Source organism: Neofelis nebulosa, chromosome 10 (genome assembly GCF_028018385.1).
Source record: "Neofelis nebulosa isolate mNeoNeb1 chromosome 10, mNeoNeb1.pri, whole genome shotgun sequence".
In the NCBI taxonomy this organism is placed as follows: Eukaryota; Metazoa; Chordata; class Mammalia; order Carnivora; family Felidae; genus Neofelis; species Neofelis nebulosa.
Window position 1 is genome coordinate 3,533,326 of NC_080791.1, and position 21,647 is coordinate 3,554,972.

At 40.5% G+C, this 21,647-nt stretch overlaps 1 protein-coding gene and 1 pseudogene across 11 annotated transcripts in view; both read left to right on the forward strand.

The window, feature by feature from the left end:
- Nucleotides 1-21,647, forward strand: part of GRIA4 (glutamate ionotropic receptor AMPA type subunit 4) — a 408,691-nt gene that overhangs the window by 90,791 nt on the left and 296,253 nt on the right. The window lies entirely within an intron of this gene.
- On the forward strand, nt 16,491-18,503 carry LOC131488417 (60 kDa heat shock protein, mitochondrial-like; annotated as a pseudogene).

Sequence of the window (21,647 nt, forward strand, 5' to 3'; positions counted from 1 at the left end):
GGCCATTAACCGTCTACTTACTATGTCACAAAAGTCTAAACAGGTGTGAAATTTAGGGACTAAAGTTAATTTGCCCAAGGGTGTGTGGCTAGGACGTAGCAGATCTGAACCCAACATCTTGCTTCATGACACCTTTTCTCCAACGGTCAAACTGTGATGACTGGTGTATATTTACATGCTAAAATGCTGTCTCTTCATTTAATTTGGACTGAAATATCTTTAAAATTTTTTTACCCATTTCCCACCTGTGTGTTACCTCGCAGAACAGTGTATTCGGTACCTTACAGTTTTTCAGTTTTGTTTTGTTTTGTTTTGTTTTGTTTTGTTTTGTTTTGTTTTGTTTTGTTTTGTTTTTAACAGACCTGGTATATCTGCCATTTTTTTCTAGCCATTCTCTTCTCTGCTGTGACAGTGTCTGCCCTCATTGTTCCATCATTCTTGCTTGGTCTGTGGCATGGCTCCATGGCCAACGTCGGTCTGTGGAATGGCTCCATGGCCAACGACAGTCCAGGGAATGACTCCATGGCTAACGTCACTGCTGGTCATCAGCATTGGCGTCTTCCCTCTTCTTGTTGAGCTTCTTATGTTTTTATCCTCATTCGAGGGGGAAAACAGATGTCTTTTCTTGTCATGATTCTCCCATTTTTCTTACCTAAATTTGGAAAGAGTGGCCTTACCTAAACAATGCCAATTAATCAGTGTTTCTTTCCCAATCTGTAGTGAAGCAATCTATGACTGTGTTTGAAGCACAATCTTAAAGTCCTCTAATCTTTATAGTTACATTTGTTTGTTTTTATTTCCCATCAAAGAATGGCTGTTTCTTTGACAGGAAATGAGAATTTAGTTTAGATTTTTTAAATTTATTTTTTGGCTACAAGCCATTCCTTAATCCTGATGATTTTGGAAACCAAATTGTCAAGGCCTGAAGTATTCAAACTGATTTTGCTTAGCCAGTAACTTGTGAACCCTTTTTTTTTTTCATTTCTAATTTTATTTAAATCCAAGCTAGTTAATACATAGTGTAATAATGGTTTTAGGAGTAGAATTTAGTGATTCATCACTTACATACAACATTAGCGCTCATCCCAACAAGTGCCCTCCTTAGTGCCTATCACCCATCTAGCCCATCCCCCACCCTCCTCCCTCCATCAACCCTCAGTTCTCTGTATTCAGGAGTCTCTTATGGTTTGTCTCCATCTCTGTTTTTGTCTTATTTTTGCTTCCTTTCCCCTATATTCATCTGTTTTATTTCCTAAATTCCACATATGAGTGCAATCATATGATATTCATCTTTCTCTGACTGACTAATTTCTCTTAGAATAATATCCTCCGGTTCCATCCACGTAGTTGGAAATGGCAGGATTTCATTCTTTTTGATCATTGAGTAATATCCCATTGTATATATATACCACATCTTCTTTATCCATCCATCCATTGATGGACATTTGGGCTCTTTCCATAATTTAGCTATTGTCGATAGTGCTGCTATAAACATTGGGGTGCATGTGTCCCTGTGAATCAGCACTCCTGTATTCTTTGGGTAAATACCTAGTAGTGCTATTGCTGGATCCTGGACAGTTCTATTTATAACTTTATGAGGACCCCCCCCCCCATGCTGTTCTCCAGGGTGCCTCCACCAGCTTGTGAACACTTTAAATGCTGCATAGCCTTACTTTCTTGTGTACAATTTTGCATCCTCTGGTTTTAAGTCTTTACTAGATCCCATTGCCCTCTGGATGAGAGGCAAGCAAATCCTTTTAAAAGGCTGAAACCTTTGGCATTTCAATTCTCCTGATAAAATCTCTAGTTCTGTAAAAAGGCAACCTCCCTGACATGTCTGGATGTTTATATTGGCTGCCCTTGCTGCCTGATGCATTGATCTTTCAGTGTCTCTCCCCCATCTCTGGTCTCCTGGGTTACTCACACCGGCTACTGAGGAGTTACTTCATCTTGGAAACTGTCTCCAAGCCCAAAAGACTTGTTAGGCACTTGACCTAGGTTCCTCCAGGGCCCCTGGTGTGCCCTCTGAGTAAGACTTTTCACTTGCCTTTATCACTGCCTCTCTCCATACGCTGGGCTACACCCCTCAGGATAAAGGTGGGTCTAATTCTCCTGTGCCTCTACTTGAACATAGACCACTGAGCCTAACCACAAGGCAGGACCGCAGTAAATCTGTATTGAGTCAAACATTCTGTCTTTAATGTGCAAATAGTTGTTTTACAAAGTCATTATATCATACTTGTGGGCTTCCTAGATGCACTCAGAATGTATGAAAAAGAAGTTTGTGTACTAAAGTTGTGTCACATTTGATAATAGAAGCACTCTGTGTTTGCAAGATACTACTTCTTACTAACATGTAATGTACTGAAATGCTCGCATCTGGTAAGGACTTTTGAAGTTTATTTTATCCTGCATGAAATGCGGTATCTGAGAGATAAAAGAGTAGCATTTTCCTGCTAACATATTTCATATTCTAAAATAACTATTGTTTATATTTTCTAACATAATTATTACTTTATTATTTTCTGGAACAAATAATAAAAAAAAAGCCTTCAGAACACAGTGAGTGACTTTTTGATGATGTGTGAAAAGGCACTTAAAGGAAGTTATTAACCTGTGTTGGGACACAGCATCCCTCTGAAAAGCCGATAAAAGCCATAAGCTCTCTCTTCTGCTCCAGAAAAATGCTCAGATGCACATATGCTCACCTACAATTTTTTTGCCTACAATTTAGGCCTCTTATGTTTCACTCAAGAAAAATAGGTTAAGAAACCCTAGGCTGAAATCAGCCTGAAAAGAGTGTAGACTCAGCCAGCCAAGAGGTAGGATAAGGTGTAAGGAAGGTCAGCATATTCCAGATGGTCAGGAAGCCTGGGCTTCGGAAAAGAATGCACCGTGCTTTATGAACCTCTGTGAAATACTCCCTAACTTGAACACTCCCTAACATGATGATTTGAATTGTCTGGAATCAAAACACCTGTGCTCATTCATTCATCGACACATTCAGCTGGCCGCTCTGCTGGCGGATGGGGGCTGGGTGTGGATGGGTTATTATTGTAGATGAGGTGATTCCTCTGTGTTTCTCACGTTCCAGAAATAGGAAAATACCATTCTAGAAATCACATATCATTCTAGAGATAAGGAAAGTGAATCCAACTCTTTATAGAAGTTTCTGCTAATGTGGCACTGATTTTATATCCAGCAGCCATTTTTCATTTATCAAAACTCTTGATTTGATGTGCAGACACATGAAGTTTTTACTGAATGGTAGAGCTGTAAAATGTAATTTAATTAGGTTATGAAAATTATTCACGTGACATATACTCCGTGCAGTAATGGTGTAAGGTGAGGGTTGAAAGCTTCCTAACAGTGCCCCAAAAGGATGAATATTTTTATGTAGAAATTTAGAGAAAAACGTGGCATCTCTTAATATGCCTGAAATCTTTCCTGTGCGTAGGGAAGCCTCAAATTAGGATAACAGTCCTGCGGCTATAGTAGAGCTCAGGTAGGGGTGGAGGTAATTTTAATCCTTGATGCCATTCATTGAGACTCAGATTTGAGTCTGTTTCCCTAGTAACGTAGAACTGCTTCACAATAAAACACCAAGGGGAGACTTTGATCAAATCAGTGTGGAAGTAATTGCGGCCTCGAGCGCACTGCAGTGAAACCGAGGAAAAGTTCTTGTGTCTCATGTGTCGGGAACCCGGAGAGAATATGCACAGTCACCTCGGAAATGAGGGGACAGCACTGTGTGCATATGGTGCTATTGTCGGTCATTCTCGGTGATGACCCCGGACGCTCATGACGATGCACGTGCAGGTGTGGTGGAAAGACTGCTCTCTGAACCACGGGCCTTCTCCCTGAGCACATGCCGGGATGATTCTTTGATTTTGCAGCTGCCACCACTATTCACAGAACATGCTGCCGTTTAAAGGGCATCCATTTAGATGGGAAGTCGGTCCCAAATCTTCACACAAAAGAGCCACCCAGTCTCTGAATATGCTGTGTCACTTCGGTCTGTCCGTGCCCACGTCTCCTAACATCCTCCCGGCTGCAGTGTATTATTTGAGGGTATATACACAGCTTCCTCCCAGTACACTTGTCCTCATTTCTACTCTTGATTAATGCTGAAATCGTCAAGACTTATGTTTTCATGAATATCATTTCAACTCGGGGCACATAGTTTCTCTTGATGTAGCCGTTCCCTCGGGAAACCTTTCCTGAAGACCCTTTCCATGTGCTACATGTGCAGGATGGACCGGGGAAAAGACCAGCAGCATCCCTTTGGGTGCTCCAAACTTGCTATTTGATTTTCAAGAGAACCTATGAGCAAGGTTGCTAGAATAACTCAGGAAATAAGCTGTGCTGCCTGGGACGAGATCGTATCACATGACCGTAATGACCTATGAGCATGACCATGACTTCAGGTATTATCCACCTTCTGGGTCATTTGGGAATGGACACATTGGTATCTGTTGCTCTTCCGGTTTTCAAGCAGTGTTTCGTTTTTCCTAAGCCACTCTACCAGAAGTAATATTATAACTTTTTCTTTATATTGACACCTTCGACTGTCTACCTCTTTTAGCTCCTGTATTTAAGTATACACTCCTTGAGGGCAAAATCTATGCTTATTCATCTCCGTTTTCCTTCCTAGAGATTGCACAGGACCCTAGTGTATATATCGTGGAGGCACAATAAAATTTCTTGCTGTTCCATGAGTATGGGAGTATGTTCCTGCTTTTATCCTGCAGAGCCTCTGCCCTTGCTAATCCTTCGGTTGGAGACACTTGTCCCATGGATATCCACACGATGCACTCCCTCAACCCTTCGCCCGGTTGGAACATCATCTCATCAGACAGGCTCATCATAACGACCCTAGTTACCTTAGAAATGGCACAGCTGTCCACCACAGCCCACACACCTGGCATTCTTCGTACCCTGATTTATCATTCTTCATCACATTTTTCACCATCTGGCATATTAATCGTCTTCCATCACCAAAAGCCCTGTGAAGGCACAAGCTTTGTTTTATTCACTGTTTTATTCCCCATGCCTGGAACAGTGCCTAGGAGCTAGTGGGACACTCGATAAATGTTTGCTGAGTGAATGAATGGATGAATGTTGTAAATCCGTGCGTGTCATATACTGCCTAACAAAGCACGGAGATGTGATAGTTTATTATATGATGCTGGCGTTATGGGGGGAATGCAGGGAGCTGCTTCTAGAAGCATCCCTCTGAGATGATGATACAGCTCGCAGCGGCAGAAGCATTTTTGACAACCATCGACCTGATGTGACGCATTAATTACATAACTGCAGACAAAGAAAGGGAAACGAATCCACTCATTTTTGGTATAACTCTTGAGCCTTCGGTAGGTTCCAGAATTTTCCCACACGGCCTTCCCCTTCTCTACTTAGTGAGACAGTTGCTTTGGCAATTGCAGGCTGATGCCAGGCACGTCTTGTGAAGCCAGAGTACATCACTCCTATTACTAGTTTCACCCCCTTGTGGCCCAATTACGTGCCTCCCTTTTAAGCCTCCCTGCCAGCAAAGGTATGCAAATCCCATGTGACAATTACTTAGATGCTGACAACTTTTCAATGAATACATTTACCTACATGTCCAGGTCAGGGCTAGGCTACCCTCCTTGACAACCTACCCCTAAAATCCAAGCATTCACAGTGACAAATCTGCTCTGTCCTCAAACTGTCCTCTTCTTTCAATTCCCACTGACATTAAATTAGTTTGGGCCCCCCTCACGTCTTGTGTAGACAAATGCATTAATTACCTCCTCACTGGCTTTCCTGCCTCTGGTCTGGCTCGTCTGCAGTGCATTCTCCTAACAACACAAAAATGTAAATCTATATCAGCGTCTCTGAAGATAAATCTTCAGAGCTAAGTCAAATTCTTGAGCCTGGCATGAGGCAACACACATGAATAGACACCTGCTCATTTTCCAGCCTCCCAACTACCCCAGATCCCTTTGAGTTCCAGTCATTTTGAGTTACCTAGAAAATCCCTGAAGCAGTTACATTCTGTGTTGACCCTGGACTTTGTGCATGTTATTCCCTACCCTTTGTAAAAGTCCTCTCCCACTTTTACTAGAGTTTATTCCCATTTCTGATTTCACATTGAAGACTGCCTTATCCAGAGATTTCCTAACCCCCTGAGACTGAATTAGGGATCTTTTACCCTGCACATTTTTCATAGTGTGCTCATCCCTAAGCGCTAAGGGCTGAGAACACACAGTGCTGAAATGCTTTTCTTTGAAAAATAAATTTTTTAGGGATGCCTGGGTGGCTCAGTCAGTTAAGTGTCTGACTTTGGCTCAGATCATGGTCTCACGATTCGTGAGTTCGAGCCCCACGTCGGGCTCTGTGCCACAGCTCAGAGCCTGGAGCCTGCTTTGGATTCCATGTCTCCTCCTCTCTCTGCCCCTTTCTCACTCTCTCTCTCAAAAATAAATAAACACCAAAAAAAAATTAAAAGTAAATTTTTAATGTTTTATTTATTTTTGAAAGAGATGGAGAGAGAGCAGGGGAGGGGCAGAGACAGGGAGACACAGAATCTGAAGGAGGCTCCAGGCTCCGAGCTGTCAGCACAGAGCCCAACGCGGGATTTGAACACACAAACCATGAGATCGTGACCTGAGCTGAAGTTGGATACTTAACTGACTCAGCCACCCAGATGCCCCTGAAATGCTTTTCTTACTTTCCTCTTTACCCACTGGACTGCAAAATACCTTCTGAGCTTGACACAGTGCTAGGCACACAGTAAATGTTCAGCATTATGTGTTCAATGAGTTAGTTCTTAATCACAATGAAAGGGTGTTTATATGCATGGAGATAGTTTGGGGTAAGTGTCCATATTTTATCTGCTTAGAAGTCACTTTTGGAAGTTCACAGATCCTTCAAGACAATTAGAGGCTTTACAATATGTACCTGTGTGATTTTAAAGTAAAGCGTTGATCTCAAGGCAGTATGTATCCATTCCATGTCCATCAAGAATTCCATTCCATTATTAAAGACAGTGTGTGTGTTCGTATGAATAGGAAATGAAGTTTATTTAAGGTATTGGCTGGCACTTCCAGCAGGTGTGAGCAAACAATTTTTAACCTCCTTGAATGCAATTAAATAGTGTGGGGAAATCATTGATTAAGATTGCACCTTCTCTTAGCCTCTTCCCCCTGAAAAGTGTTAATTGTTGGATGTGTGACAGCACCTGAAAATGAACAAATTAATAAGCATACTACACATTCTGACCTGATACTATGGAACTTAAAGATGACTTCCCCTAAAATTGGGGTATGACTTAAAACTATAAACTCTTGGGGCACCTGGTGGCTCAGTTGGTTAAGTACCTGACTTTGGCTCAGGTCATGATCTCATGGTTCATGAGATCAAGCCACACGTCAGGCTTTCTGCTGTCAGCCCAGAGCCTTCTTGAGATTCTCTCTTTCCTTCTCTCTCTGCCCCTCCCCACTTGTATGTGTGCGTGCTCTTTCTCTCTCTGTCAATAAATAAATAAATAAATAAATAAATACACACATAAACAAAATTTTAAAAACTACACATTTTCTTATTTATATTTTTGCTGAAAAGTAAATATTTGAGCACAGATATATATTAATTTTTACATAGCCACTTAACATTCTTATGTGAATACTCTTTCTACTCATTGGAGAAAAGTTAACTTATCATTACACCTTCAAAGATAAACTACAAGTTCCAATTAATTAAATAGAAAATAAATGGAAAATAGAATAGAATATCCAAATACTGAGATGAATCTGGAGCACTCCAAGAAAATACAAAGATAAATGGATAAATATAATTGTAAGATAATTTTATTTTACTTATTTTTTAGAATATGTTTTTAGGGGCGCCTGGGTGGCTCAGTCGGTTAAGCGTCCGACTTCGGCTCAGGTCACAATCTCATGTTCCGTGAGTTTGAGCCCCGCGTCGGGCTCTGGGCTGATGGCTCAGATCCTGAAGCCTGCTTCTGGCTCTGTGTCTCCCTCTCTCTCTGCCCCTCCCCTGTTCATGCTCTGTCTCTCTCTGTCTCAAAATAAATAAATGTTAAAAAAAAATAAAAAAAAAAAAAAAGAATATGTTTTTAATGTTTATTTATGTTTGAGAGAGACAGAGAGAGAGACAGTGCTTGAGTGAGGAAGGGGCAGAGAGAGAGGGAGACACAGAATCTGAAGCAGGCTCCAGGCTCCGAGCTGTCAGCACAGAGCCCCACATGGGGCTCGAATCCATGAGCCGGGAGATCATGACCTGAGCCAAAGTCACTCAACCGACTGAGCCCCCCAGGAGCCCCAGATAATTTTAAATGCATGTGTATATATACTTACAAAACCAAACAAAAATAATAGTGATCATAAAGATAATAGGAAAAGCAAAGAATGAGGAAAATGTAAAACTAATGGCTGGTGGAAAGGGAATGGAAAAAAAACTCATACATAAAATAGTTTTTAGGTATTAACAAATCGCAGTACTAAGAATACATAACACATATAGTGTTTTCTAACAGTGAGAGATAATTGACATACAGCCTTGTGTATTGTAGGGTGTGACCCATGTTGGTTTGATACACTCCTATATTGCAGTATTATCACCACCATAGCACTCACTACGACCTCTGTCATGTCTCATCATTACCATTTCCTTTTTATGATGGGAACAACTACTTAAAGTCTCTTAGCAGCTTTGAAATGTACAATAATAAATTGTTTATAATCCCCATTCTCTGCCTTGTGTCTCTAGGAATTACGTATCTACTGGTTGCAAGTTTATATCCTTAAACAACACTCCCCCAATTTTTCCACCCTCAACTCCCTTGTAAGCACCATTCTATTTTCTGTTTTTATGAGTTTGTATGTTTGTTTACTTGTTTAGATTGCATATATATATGTGATATCATACAGTATTTGTCTTTCTCTGACTAGTCTCGTTCAGCATAATCCTTTTTAAGTCTGTCCATGATGTTGCAATGGTAGAATTTCTTTCTTCTTCATGACTGAATATTATTTCACTATATGTATATACCACATCTTCTTTATCCATTTATCTGTTGATAGATACTTTGGTTGTTTCCATATCTTAGATATTATGAATAATGCTGCAAAACTATGGGAGTGTACACATCTCTTCTTTGTCCTGTTTTCATTTCCTTTCCATATATAGGCATACCTCGGAGGTATTGTGGGTTCATTTCCAGACCACCACGATAAAGCAAGTCAAATAAATATTTTGGTTTCCCAATACATATAAAAGTTATGTTTATGCTATACTGTAGTCTATTGAGTGTGCAATAGCATTATGTCTAAGAAACAATGTGCATATCTTAATTTTAAAAGACTTTTATTCCTAAAAATTGCTAACCACCATCTTAGCTTTCCGTGAGTGAGAATCTTTTTGCTGGTGGAGGGTCTTGCCTGATGTTAAGGACTGCTGACCCTTCAGGGTGGTGCTGCTGAAGGCTGAGGTGGCCGTGGAAATTTCTTGAAATAAGACAGCAGTGAAGCTTGTCCCACTGATTGGCGGTTCCTTTTATGAACATTTCTCTATAGAATGCAAGTCTGTTTGATATATTTTACCCACAGCAGAACTTCTTTCAGAATTAATCTCTCTTCTCAACTTCTGCTGCTGTTTCATCAACTTAGTTAATGTCATATTCTAAATCATTGGTTGTCATCTCAACAGTCTTCACAGCATCTTCACCAGTAGATTCCATCTCAGGAAGCCACTTGCTTTGCTTGTCCATAAGAAGCAATGCCTTGTCTGCTGACGTTTTATCACGAGATTGAAGCAATTCAGTCACATCTTGAGGTCCCACTTCTCATTCTCCTTTTCTTGCTGTTCCCACCACATCTGCAGTGACTTCCTCCACGTAAGTCTTGAATCCCTCCAAGTCGTCCATGAGGGTTGGAATCCACTTCTTCCAAACTCATGTTAATGTTGACATTTTGACCATGAAACATGAATGTTTTTATTGACATCAAGACAAGTGAATCCTTTCCAGAACGTTTTCTATTTACATTGCCCAGACACATCAGAGGAATCACTGTCTATGGCAACTATAGCCTTACAAAATGTATTTCTTAAACAACAGAACTTGAAAGTTGAAATTACTTCTCGACCCATGGGCTGCAGAATGGGTGTTGTGTTAGCATGTATGAAAACCACATTGATGTCATTGGACATCTCCATCAAAGCTCTTGGGTGACCAGGTGCATTGTCAATCAGCAATAACATTTTGAAAGGGGTCTTTTCTGAGTACTGGGTCCTAATAATGGGCTTAAAATATTCAGTAAATGATGTTGTAAACAAATGTGCTGTCATCCATGCTTTGTGGCTCCATTTATAGGAGAGAGGCACAGTAGATTGAGCATTATCCTGGAGGGGACTAGGATTTTCAGAGTGGAACATGACCATAGGCTTCAACACTGAGTCACCAGCTGCATTAACCCTTAACAAGAGAGTCAGCCTGTCCTGTGAAGCTCTCAGGCCAGGCATTGACTTCTCTCTAGCTAGGAGAGTTCTAGAAGGCATCTTCTCCTTAGAGAAGGCTGTTCCATCTACATCAAAACTCTTTTGTCTAGCGTAGTCCCCTTCATTAGTTCCCTTAGCTGGGCCTTTTGAATAACAACTCACCGTAGGCTGAGCAGCATTTGCTGCTTCACCTGCATTTTTATGTTGTAAAGATGGCTTCTTTCCTTAAACCTCACGAACCAGCCTCTGCTCGCTTCACACTTTTCTTCTGCAGCTTCTTCTCTCTCTGTCCTCACGTAACTGAAGAGAGTTAAGGCCTTGCTCTGGATTAGGCTTTGGCTGAAGGGAATGTTGTGGCTGGTTCTTTTTCTATCCAGACCACTAGAACTTTCTCCATATCAGTAAGAAGGCTGATTTTTTTTTAATCATTTCTGTGTTCATTGAAGTAGCACTTTTCATTTTCTACAAGAACTTTCTCTTGTTCTTCACAACCTGGCTAACTAACTGTGTGGCACTAGAGGCCTAGCTTTTGGCCCATCTTGGCTTTCTATATGCCCCCCTCCCTGAGCATAATCGTCTCTAGCTTCTGATTGAACGTGAGAAATGTGATTCTTCCTTGCACTTGAACACTTAGATGCCACTGTAGGGTTAACTGGCCTAATTTCAATATTGCTATGTCTCAGGAATAGGGAGGCCTGAGGAGAGAGAGAGAGAAATGAGGGAATGGGTACAGCAATCAACACAAGCGTCAAGGAGCCAGGACCAACGTTAAAGGGGTTTCCATGTTTTTTTTCTAGGAGTTTTACAGTATCAGATCTTATGTTTATATCTCTAACCCATTTTGAGAAAATTTTTCAGTGTGGTATAATATCAGGGTTCAATTTAAAGCTTTTCCATGTGGTTATGAGTTTTCCCAGCACCATTTGTTATAGAGATTATCCTCTCTCCACTGAGTGTTCCTGCCTTCCTTGTCAAATACTAGTTGACAATAGATGTAGGAGTTTATTTCTGGGCTCTTGATTCTGTTCCATTGGCCTATGGTATGAAATAGACAAGTGTGATGCCTCCAACTTTGTTATTTCTCATGATTGTTTTGGCTCTTTGGGGTCTTTTGTGGATTCATACAAATTTTAGGAGAGTTTTCTTTCTTTTCCTATGGAAAATCCCATTGGACTTTTGATAGAAATTGCATGGAACCTATAGATGTCTTTGAGTACTATGTGCCTTTTAACAACATTATTTTTTCTGATCCACATCACAGGGTATTTTTCCATTTATTTGTGTCTTCTTCAAGTCATGTTGTTTTCATTATACACCTCTTTCCTGACATTGGTTAAATTTATTCCTAAATATTTTATTGTTTTTGAGGCTGTTGTGAATGTCATAGTTTCTTAATTTCTTTTTTAGATGTTTTGTTATTATTGTATAATTGTTAGTGCTCCTGATTTCTGTATGTTTATTTCATACATGATACTGATTCATTTATATTGATTGTTTAATAGGAATTATTTTCTAGGTTATAATCTCTTAATATATGGCTGCTTTTAGGATTCTCTCTGTATCTTTGGTTATTGGCAGTTTCGTTATCATGTATCTTAGGGAAGGTTGTTTGCGTTGAGATAATAAGGTGATCTATTAGCTTTACGAAGTTGGATGCCCGATTCTGTCCCAAGGCTTGGGAGGTTGTGAGATATTATTTTTTAAATAAATGTTCAGCCTCCTTTACCCTCTCTTGTTCTGGATCCCTGATTACCCTAATATTTGTTCTTTTTTTAAATTTTTTTTTCCAATGTTTATTTTTGAGAGAGACAGCGCGTGCAGAGGAGGGGCAGAGAGAGAGGGAGACACAGAATCTGAAGCAGCCTCCAGGCTCTGAGCTGTCAGCACAGAGCCTGATGTGGGGCTCGAACTCACAAACCTGAGTTTGAGAGATCATGACCTGAGCCGAAGTCAGACGCCTAACCAACTGAGCCACCCAGGCGCCCCAATATTTGTTCTTTTGATGAAATCCCATAGATCACATAGATATTCTCTTTTCTACATTATTCTTTGTTCTCCTCTAAATGATTTATTTACAAACTCCTACCCTCCGAGTTGCCTCTTCTGTCTTCCAGTTGTTATGCTCACTGCAGATGTATTTTTAATTTCATTCATTGCATTCTTCAGCTCCAGAATTTCTTTTTTTTTTTTTTTTTGCGATTTTGTTGAATTGCCTTTCTGAGTTTCCTTGTAGCTCACTGAGTTTTTCAAAAACAACTATTCTGAATTCTTTTTTTTAATTTTTAATGTTTGTTTTTGAGAGAGAGAGAGACAGACAGAGACAGAGACAGAGTGTGAGTAAGAGAGGGGCAGAGAGAGAGGGAGACACAGAATCTGAAGCAGACTCCAGGCTCTGAGCTGTCAGCACAGAGCTCAATGTGGGGCTTGAACCCACGAGCCGTGAGATCATGACCTGAGCCAAAGTTGGGTGCTCTACCTACTCAGCCACCCAGGCACCCCAGCTATTTTGAATTCTTTATCAGCTAGTTCATAAAATGTCATTACGTTGAGCTCAGTTATTGAAGAATTATTATTATCTTTTGATGATAACATGCCTTCTTGGTTTTTCATGTTTCTTGTATTTTTAACACTGCTGCCTTTGCATCTGAAGTAGCAAAATTCTCTCCTAGTTGCCTCTAGGTAGGGAGGGGTATTCTGTTCAATGGTGCTGTTATTACCTGGGGTTTTCAGTCTTTGTAAGGGTAATTCCACTCTTCTTGCTCCCTCTTGTGGCACAGTTCTTTTTTTTTTTTTTTTTAAGTTTATTTATTTATTTTGAGAGAGAGACAATGAGTAGGGAAGGGGCAAAGAGAGAGGGAGAGAGAGAATCCCAAACAGGCTTCACACTGTCAGTGCAGAGCCCAACATGGGGCTCGAAATCACGAACCGTGAGATCATGACCCAAGCCAAACTCATGAGTCAGAGGCTTAACTGACTGAACCACCCTGGCGCCCCTGGCAGAATTCTAAATTAGTTTTTATGTCTTTTATGTCTTTTTATGTATTCTCCCACCTAGCTACTAGAAAGCTCTCTGTAATTTTCCAGAAGGTGGCACTGTAGCTCAAATTTGTGATTTCTCCGTTGCCCACAGACCCTGGCCTGCTTTGGGCGTCTCAGCTGCTGTACTTAGGGGCGCACCCAAAGAGCCTACTCAGTGTGTGATTAACACTTGGGGCATTGAGGGTGCCTGCAGACCAGGTAGAGAGACCCTCAGGTGAGGGACGTCCAGGGGCTCATGGGAGGGCTTCCTCCTGAAGTCCTGAAGAAGCAGGAACTGCATCCCCTCCATGCTCATTCATACTCTTACCTGCCTCTTTGCAGATTTCCTCCCTTCCCCCAGTCACAGAGGTCCTGTCTCAGTTTTCCGGGTGCTGCTGGAGAGAATGGGCAGTCACTTACCACTCTCCTTTTCTTCCCTAGAAGGGGTCACCATCAACTGATAGTACAGTTCCATGCATTGTTGCTGTGTGTGTGTTGGGGGGGGGGGTGGTTCTTCTTACTATTTCCACAGCATCCACACTCACATATACGTGTTTTCTTCCAAATGCATGAGAAGCCAGACTTCTGGGATTCCTCTCTCAACCATGGCCGCCCATGTCTTCACTCTCCAGGTTTCTTTCCTGACCTTGACTGGAGGGGCTGGGGCAGGTGCTCTGCTCTTCAAGCTCTATAGCCTGAGCGGGGAGGGGGCAAAGGCCCCATAGAAAGAAAAGTGGCCAGTGTGGTTAAAGCCCACAAAGTGGCCGTCTGTGAGGGCCAGAAGATGGGGGACTGGGTGGGCCTAATTAGGAATTCGGTCTTCATCTTAATAAATGCAGAAGCTTTTCAAAATCTTTGAAAGAAAATGAACAAATTTACATTTTTTAGAGATAACTCTGGATCCAGTGTAGAGAGAGCATTGGAGGAGGACATGGGTATTTGCTGAGAGTTTCTCAAGCAGCCTAAGAAAGATGTGGATGAGTGAGGGGAAAAACCCTATAACAACTCCAACAAAGAAGATGAAGTATTTAAGTGATAAGAAACTTCATGAAGAAAATTTTAAAACAAAACAGAAAGACACAGAAGAGGACTTGAACAGGTGGACAGACATCTCCTTTTCTTGTATTAGATTATGCAATGTTATAAAAATTTCAGTTCTTCCTAAATTAATTTATAAATGTAACTCAGTCCTTATCAAAACACGAGCAGTTGGGGTGTGTGTGTGTGTGTGTGTGTGTGTGTGTGTGGTATAAGACAAACTGATAATCAAGTTCATATGGAAAAACATTTAAGAAGAAGCAGGAAAACACTGAAAAAGAAAATCTATGAGAAGCTATGAGCCCCTCCCCCTCCCCTGGATATAAAGGTATAAAGGTGTACTTCAAAGTACCCATAATTAAATTAGTGTGGCACTGACACATAAGCAGACAGTGAGGCCAGGGGAACAGAGTAGAAAACCCAGAAATAGATCTAAGTACATAAGGAACGTATTCTATGATACAGCTACTCTCTTTGGGTTATTACTGGGACACAGATGGACTTTTTTTTTAATGTTTACTTATTTTAGAGAGAGAGAGAGATAGAGAGAGAGAGAGAGAGAGAATGAGCAGGGGAGGGGCAGAGAAAGAGGGAGACACAGATCTCAAAGCAGGCCCCACGCTATGCACTGTTAGCACAGAGTCTGATGCAGCACTTGAACTCAAGAACTGCAAGATCATGACCTGAGCTCAAGTCGGAGGCTTAACCAGCTGAGCCAACCACGCACTCCAGATGGACTTTTTAACTAATGGTTGTAGAACATCTGAGTAACCATTTAGAAAAAAAATTTTTGATACAGTTCTTATAAGATATACCAGAGTAAACTCCAGAGGTCAAGAATTTAAACATAAAAAATGAAAACATATAAGAACTAGAAGAACACAGGGATGAATGTCTTCACAATATCATAGATAATTGATAAACTAGAAGAAAATATTTTTTTTTTATTTTTTTTTTATTTTTGGGACAGAGAGAGACAGAGCATGAACGGGGGAGGGGCAGAGAGAGAGGGAGACACAGAATCGGAAACATGCTCCAGGCTCCGAGCCATCAGCCCAGAGCCTGACGCGGGGCTCAAACTCACGGACCGCGAGATCGTGACCTGGCTGAAGTCGGACGCTTAACCGACTGCGCCACCCAGGTGCCCCTAGAAGAAAATATTTGTAGCATGTAACACAAAGAGCTAATAATCTTAATATATTAAGAACTCTTAAAATAAAAAAAAAAGAAACTGAAAAACAATGGAAAATATGAAATAGACATCAGCACAAACTCACACATATTAAAAAGATAAAAATGGCCCTTAAGTATACATATCTTTTCAAGTTCAAACATACTTAGAAAAATACAAATTAAAATAATGTCATTTCTCAGTGATCAGATGGGTAAAAATTAAAAAGTATGACAACATATCCTCTTGGTGAGGCTGTGGCTAAACAGGGAGTGTCCTATATTATTAGTGAGAATGCAAACAGGCACAGTCCTTCTGGTGGAAGTTTAATAACAGAACTTTATATGTGTGTATGGTTTGATCAAGCAATCCCACTACTAGGAATCTGTTCTGAAAGGTACTCCTCGAATACTATATTTACACAAGGTTCTTCCCTGCAGGGTTATTTGATTTGTTTCATATCAGAAGCAATTAAATTGCCCATACACAGGATAGTGTTTGATTAAAGTATGATGCATCCACACAGTAGAGTACCAAGAAACTGAAAAAGCATGAAGACCTGAGTGAAATAATATGGGGACATTTCCAAGACTTATTGTTAACATTCAAAACAAAAATATGCATGGTGCATGCAGATTGCCAGGCCTGGGCCACCAGGAAAGGGATGGAAGCCACTGGGTGACACAGACGGTGACATAGCACAGAGAGGGGTCACGGATTGATTGCTCTGTGTGCTGAGCACTGCCTCCCTTGCCTCTTCAGGTGCATGCCCACAGCCTCACCAGGTGAGGCCACTGTGCAGGCAATGGTTCCTCATCTCACTCAGGCTTATGTCAAAGATGTAAAATTTGGTGCAGGTATTTGAGCCTTAATGCTTTGAGCTGATGCTGGAGTGATGATTAGTGAGTGAGTTTATTTGAGCTGATGCTGGAGTGATTATTAGTGAGTGAGTAGTCCCAGAGTATCAGTCTCAATTGACTTAAAGGATAAAGATAACAATGTGTGGACTCTACTTGTTCAAGATGTTGCCACTAACACAAAGGAAAAGACCAGAGATCCCCCACCAGTGCTACCACATCAGTATCCTCTCTTGCCAAGGAAGGCTTGGAGGTTAGCCAAGGTGCTAATCTAGTGGAAATTAGGAAAGGTGTGGTGTTAGCTGTAGATGCTGTGATTGATGAATTTAAGGAGCAGTTGAAACCTGTTTTGAGCCCTGGAGAAATCACTTAGGTTGCCATGATTTCTGCAAACCAAGAAATGAGCAATATCATTTCTTATACAGTGAAAAAGATTGAAAGGAAGGATGTAAAGACACCAAAAGACGGGAAACACTGAATAATGAATTATAAATTACTGGATTGCAGTTTGATTATGTTTCTTCATACTTAGTATACATCAGAAGCTCAGAAATGTGAATGCCTGTGTTCTATTGGGTGAAAAGAAAATGTCTGGTGTCTACTCCATTATATCTGCAGTTGAAATTGTCAATGCTTATTGTAAGCCCTTCATAATAATTACTGAAGATGTTAATGGAGAAGCTCTAAATACACCCATTTTGAATAGTCTAAAACTTGGTTTTCAGATTATAGCAGTCTGGTGACAATGGAAAAACCTACTTAGACACATGGCTACTGATGCTGGTGGTTCAGTGTTCAGAGAAGAAAGGTTGACCCTAAATCTTGATGATGCTCAGTCACACACTTAGGAAAAGTTGGATAGAGATGTCGTTGTGACCAGAAATTAGCCAGTGTGCTCGAAGGGAAAAGATAACAGACTCAAATTGAAAAATCTATTCAAGAATCATTGAGCAGTTACATATCATAACTGGTAATTATGAAAAGGAAAAATTGAATGAATATCTTGAAAAACTTCCAGATTGAGTAGCTCTGCTGCAGGTTGGTGGGACAAGTGATGTGGAAGTGAATGAAAAGAAAGACCTGCACATGCCCTCAATACTACATGTAAGCTGTTGAAGAAGGCGTTGTTTTGGGAGGGGGTTGTGTTATTCTTCAGTGCATTCCAGCCTGAGACTTGCTAATTCCAGCTAATGAAAATATTTTCAATGATATAGAAATTACTAAAAGAACACTCAAAATTCTTGCAAACAGGGTGTGTGGGTGGCTCAGTCAGTTAAGTGTCCAACTCTTGATTTCAGCTCAGGTCATGATGTCATGGTTCGTGGGATACAGCCATGCATCGGGCTCTGCTTTGACAGCATGGAGCCTGCTTGGGATTCTGTCTCTCTGTCTCTCTCTGTCTCTCTGTCTCTCTCAAAATAAATAAAGAAATAAACGTTTAAAAACATGCTTACAAAGGTCATTACTAAGAAAGTAGTTGTTGTAGGATCATTGATAGTTGAGATAATTATGCTAAGTTTCTCAAAAGTTGGTTCTGATACTCTGCTTGGAGATTTTGTGAATGTGATGGAGAAATGAATCATTGATCCAACCAAGTTAATAAGAACTGTTTTATCGGGTGCTGAAGAGAAGGACCATGGAACAGGTGGAATGGTCAGGGAGGATATGTTCTACTTTCTAGAATAGTGCTTCACCATTGCTAATAAACTATGACAGGGTGCTTGAGGCAATGTTTCTCACCAGTAATTTTAGAGAAGTCAGTTAAAGAAGTTGAAAAGGCTGGCTAATGTTAAGAAATTCAATATACCCATAGTTACTAGCTTCATTTAACAATATAGAATGCTCTATCACTCCCATTGTCCATGCCTACAGATAATTTATTTTGTATTGTTATATACAAGGCTATTTGTATATTCACCAAAAAAAAAAGAACAAACAAGAAATACACACTGTGAAGGTGTCTATAATGTGCTATTCTTTATGTAATGAAAAAGGGAGAATGAGAAAATACACATTTATCCACTAATGTCTTCAAAAGAAATATAGAAAAATAAGCCAGAAACTAATGAGATTGGTTGCCAACATAAGTTGGGTAGGAGTGGCAGTTCAAGAATGTGAACAGAATGAAACTTCTCTTAGTTTTCTGTATAGCACTGTCTTTTAGGACATACCCCAAAACATAAATAAATAAAACCGACCAGGATGTAGGGGAACCCAAAATAGAATACAAAAAAATAACAAATTTACCTAACAGTGTTATAAATGAATGACATAACTATATCGAAAGGGGTAGAGAAGACAATAATTAAGTGATGTGAGGGACAATATTTTGATTGCATACCATATGCAATTATATCCCCCACCACATACACTATATTGTGTAAATTTGTTTTTAACAAACGTATTGACTAGAGATTCTGAAATACTATGTGCATACTAAGATTTAGCAGATAGGTAAATATATTGTAGGTAATAAGAGCCGGGTTACAAATAAGAAAAGGGGAAATGCTAGAAAGAGCCCTAAAATTGGAGGTGTCAGTATGAACCCATGGCTTCAATATATATATAGAACCTTAGGTATAGAAATAATTATAATATGTATGTGTGTGTTGAGTGTCCATACATGTGTTTCCTAGCTCTGTCTACTGAGAGGATCTGGAGGCAAGAACATTCCAGGGGCAATGAAGACACCTGGCATCCAGATCTTAATTCCTGAATAGCATTCTACAATTAAAGGACAATGACTTTTAGAAACATGGGTGATTACAGGGGCACCTGGGTGGCTCAGTCGGTTAAGCGTCTGACTTCAGCTCAGGTCATGATCTCGTGATTCGTGAGTTCAAGCCCCGCATCAGGCTCTGTGCTGACAGCTCAGAGTCTGGAGCCTGCTTTGGATTCTGTGTAACCCTCTCTCTCCGCCCCTCCCCCACTCATGCTTGGTCTCTCTCTGTCTCTCAAAAAATAAATAAACATTAAAAAAAAAAAAGAAAAATGGATGGTTACAGGGCTAAAACAGAGAAAATATAGGATGAGGCAAGATCATCTTGTATCAGAAAGCAAGGAAATGTTTATAAAATGATTGGGTAAAGCATGAGGCAAAGGATTCAGTAGCCAACTTACAGAAGCTACCAATGGCCAAAATCTGGGACAATGTGAACAAAACAACAAAGAACAAGTAATGGTCATAAGGTTAGACAACCAAAGAATAAGTAAATATCCATGAGTCCCAAATGATGTCACCAGTAAAGAACTGAATAAATAAGTAAATAGGGGAGAAGAGACAGCCCTTGTCTACAATATAGTTGCAATGAATAATGTAGAAGAAAGGATGCAAACAGAAAATCACGGGTAAGCAAACAATACGGTAATTGTTACAGGAAAGAATTATTGATGGGTGCTAAAACTAATAGGTGAAGCTATGATAAGAAACAGGATATCTGAGTTGTCTCTAAGTATTTCTCCACAAAATACTTCTTAATAATTGAGGGGGAGAAATGTAACTTGCCCCTGGAGAAATCTGATGGACACCATCTTATCCCAGTGACTGAAGTTGACATCACCAGATATTAAGACCTGCCAGCATCATGTCCTATACCCTGTGGAAGGCACAAGGGTACAGCATTTATTCTGTGGTGTTTCTGCCACATGTGACAACATCAGACCCTGAAATTAGGAAGCATTGTCAAAGACACAGTGAGGGACAGAAAAGGACAGCTGTTGAGGATGCTTTGGGTTACAATACCAACAGTGGAGGTAGAGGTGAAAGAAATGAACTGTAAGAAAAATAGCAAGTCAACAAAACTTGATAAAACAGTATTTAAGGTGGTGTATTCTAAAAAAAATTTTTTAATGTTTTATTTATTTTTGAAACAGAGAGAGACAGAGCATGAACAGGGGAGGGTCGGAGAGAGGGAGACACAGAATCTGAAGCAGGCTTCAGGCTCTGAGCTGTCAGCACACAGCCCGATGCGGGACTCAAACTCACAGACCATGAGATCATGACCTGAGCCTAGGACGCTTAACCAACTGAGCCACCCAAGGGCCCCTAGGTGGTGTATTCTAGAGAGTGAAGGAGATTTAAAGAAAGTCACCCATGGTAATGACCTACAATCCTATTTAGGCATGTGCTTTGTAACTCTGTGGGATTTTTAACAAAGTTCCTGGAGATATGAATTGTAAATGACATCTTTTTGACTAATTAGGCCTTTTTATTTGGTATGTTAAGTTGCTTGGGAAGCACTGTCAAGCAAATAATGATAAGCTTTAGGTTATGTTGTTTGGGTAGATGCTGTAGCTGTTCTAGAAATCCTATGAAATTCCTAAAGTTTTAATATGTTCTGGTGTGGAGTCATCACTTGACATTCTAATTATTACAGTGTTATGTGTCACAGAAAAAGAGATAAAAGAAAGACACCCCAATTTGTGGGCTGCACAACAGGTGGATAATCTTGCCATTTATTAACCAGAGCAGGAGACCAAGTTTTAGTGAGAATCATCCTCTGACTTGGAAAGACTGTTGATTTATTAATACTTCCCTCTAAAACATATAGCACATCTTTACCGATGATGTATTTTATTTATTTTGTACTTTATCTTATCTTATCTTATTTTATTTTATTTTATTGTTTATCAGATGTATCCACGGGGAAGCTAGTTTTTGACTGACAAATTTCACACTGGCAGGCCAGCTCACTTTGGAATACTTACCTTCATGAGATGTGGGACCGATAGATAAGCAGTCCTGTTCTCCCTGGTTTACTCTTGGTAGTAAATTCTTGCTCTTTGTAGCTTTAGGGATCTGTAGGAGGCAGTGCTGGCCTTGGTTATGTCATAGACAAGACCTGTAAAATGAGTTGTGGCTCAGAGTACTAATATCAGAAAAATCTCTCACCCCTGAGCCCACACGTCAAAAAGTTTTCTATTTGAGGGGCGCCTGGGTGGCTCAGTCGGTTAAGCGTCCGACTTCGGCTCAGGTCACGATCTCGCGGTCCGCGGGTTCGAGCCCCGCGTCGGGCTCTGGGCTGATGGCTCGGAGCCTGGAGCCTGCTTCCGATTCTGTGTTTCCC